Raw genomic sequence first — 3206 nt, forward strand, 5'->3', positions numbered from 1 at the left:
GTAATTTATATGCAAATGTCAAAGGCTAAAAGAGGTCCTTCAGCCATAAACCCCAAAGACCATCCATGATTTTACGCAGACGCTACACCATTAAGGGCCTTATAGGCAAGTAACAATATTTTGTAACTGATACAGAAATTAATAGGTAGCCAGTGCAGAGACTGTAGAATTGGGGGTAATATGATCATATTTTCTTGACCTGGTAAGGACTCTAGCCACTGCATTTTGGACTACCTGTAGCTACCCTAGTGAAAAAAAAAGTATACCAAGTATACTTGCAGCCAGACTAATTGTCAGTATACTTCAAGTGTGTTAATGATTAGTTAAATTGAAGTGTGCTATATTGGAACAACTATTTTTGTACTAAGTGTATTTTAGTTGTAATTAAATTATAGTAAAGTATAACGTTAAGTGTATTTAGTGTACTTTTATATGCTAAATTGGAACAACTTCAAGTATACTTAGTACACTTTAAGTATATGCCAAATTATATTCTCGATTAGTGATATTAAAATGTACTTTTTTGTATCACAAGTACATTACAAATTAATTATGAGTGTCTTTGAAATACACAACCAATATACTATAAATGTATTATTTTTAGCCACTGCATTTTGGACTACCTGTAGCTACCCTAGTGAAAAAAAAAGTATACCAAGTATACTTGCAGCCAGACTAATTGTCAGTATACTTCAAGTGTGTTAATGATTAGTTAAATTGAAGTGTGCTATATTGGAACAACTATTTTTGTACTAAGTGTATTTTAGTTGTAATTAAATTATAGTAAAGTATAACGTTAAGTGTATTTAGTGTACTTTTATATGCTAAATTGGAACAACTTCAAGTATACTTAGTACACTTTAAGTATATGCCAAATTATATTCTCGATTAGTGATATTAAAATGTACTTTTTTGTATCACAAGTACATTACAAATTAATTATGAGTGTCTTTGAAATACACAACCAATATACTATAAATGTATTATTTTTGAGTAAAAATATGCTAATTTCCCCCCAATGCTGAATCCACTTTTCAAGGTCATTACAATAAATAATACATAACTTCAATGACAGACAGAGACACATTAACAATTCAAAGTGTTTATTTAAACATCAAATGGTTTTAGCATTGCAAAACATAAAATGCACCAACCATGTTTTTAAATAAAAAGAACACAGAAATAAACATAAAAAATTAAAACTTTTTGTAACAGCAGCAACACACAAACTTCACTTGTTTTTGCTGAATTTGATTTTTTTTTTAGACTTTATTTCGAACATGTAAAATAAATACAATAAAACAAAACAAACAATACAATACAAAACAATTTTAAACTATACATGTCCAAAAAATATTGCAATATAATATTGCGATTCTATAAAGAATTGCCCTTTGTTACATTTGCGCCTGATGGCCGCTCACACATCCGATGTACTTGTGTGTGGTAAGGTCAGAGGTCATGTTCATACAACTTTTTGTTTTTACTACATCAGACTGTAAATATCCTGTATTAAACCCATGCTACATAATATAATGAGCATCATGATTAGCGTGAATACAAACCCGTGCGAATGCTCCACATGAAATTCAGAGGTGGGGGGTAATTTCAAAATCACACAAGGTCCCCAGATAACACTAATCCCGTGTGAATAGGGCTTTTGACAGCCTGATGCTTTGTTTATAGACTATTTGGGTGGCTGTTTGTTGTTTCACCTATCAATTCGTGTCGATAAAGTATAATAGGGTAAATCATGTATAGTGATTTATCCTATATAGTGCTTGCATAAAGCAAGTTATGTATCTTTGCAAGTCATTGTAAGCTCTCTTAGGTGGGCTCCCCCAAAGTCCACGGTATAGTTCAAACACTGAGCGGCAGTGCACAGACCCTAGACTTGGTTGACATCACCTCTTCGTCTTCAAAGACAATCAAAACATCCAGTGGGTTCCCTCGTGACATTTACTCTTCCTCCTCAACAGCAACGATGGGGACTGCTGCACTTCTGCACCTGGTCAGGCTCCTTTTTCTACTGAAACTGAAATTGAATATGTTATTCATTCTGCCAATACAGTCTGAATCAAAAATGGTGGCACAAACATTACATCAAACATCATTGGTACTTGGATATCATGATGGCATTCATGTGGTGTGAAAGAACCAATAGGGGAGAGCGGGACACAAAGTAACACTTTTTGACTTTCTCAAATTGTGTAAATCCACATGGGGTTCAGAGTATAATTTTTTTTATCCACAGTAATTTCACACTTGTCTAGTACAAATATGTCACTTTGTTTCATAATTACAGTGTATACGTTTTTCTTTATTTACCCTCAAAAATTGGAAGTGAAATGTGACAACATGCCCCATAGGTGGGGTACATTGTAACAGCTGAGGGGCACGTTGTAACATGACCATATAACATCTTAAAATGTTATCTGATCGATGAAAGCGGGCATGGCGAGCGGGCACAATAGGGTGCGGGTACTGGTGCTGGAGCTGGCATACGCCGTAGAAATTCGCTCAAAAAATGGTTTTGGGTCTCCTGTAGCTTGCTCAGCATTGCCATGTGCTTTGCCAGCTCGAACACGGGAACCGAACACGTTCCCTCTCCTCAAAGTCCTGGAAATTTCTTCAACGGTCTCCGGGCTGGAAGCAACTGTGGACACCAAGGTACAAGAACAAGCGGTAACTATGGCAGAATTAGCCAGGTCTGTGACACATGGATCGAAAGCAGCGGAGCGTTTATTATGCCACAGTCGACCACTTCCACTCCTTCCGGTCGTGCGTATGTGGGAAAAAAAGCAGCTCTGTTTTATCATACTAGATACATTTGGAAGTTCTGTTATAATGCGGATTATATTCTGTATTAATTCTGTTATCGTCACCGGTCTATTAAAATGCACAACATATTAAAACGTCTTTGGTGTTTCCATGTTTTCTACAAAACAAAACCAGAAATCGAGGGTTTATGACGTCATTGGCAGGTGACACTATGACGCTATGGACACGGTCCGTGTCACTAGTTAAAATTGCTTATTTCTCTGGATTTAAACATTCTTCGAAACATTTGGGATAATGCAAGTACACAAGTCAGCAAAATATATAACACTGTTCTAGTGGTTGTTGGATATTTTAATAAAAAAAATCTTACATATTGTGCCTTTAAGTCTGCGCCAGGCTTCGGCCTTGTCTTTACATTCACCAAC

Source organism: Sinocyclocheilus grahami, unplaced genomic scaffold (assembly GCF_001515645.1).
Source record: "Sinocyclocheilus grahami isolate Dianchi unplaced genomic scaffold, SAMN03320097.WGS_v1.1 scaffold388.1, whole genome shotgun sequence".
Taxonomy (NCBI): Eukaryota; Metazoa; Chordata; class Actinopteri; order Cypriniformes; family Cyprinidae; genus Sinocyclocheilus; species Sinocyclocheilus grahami.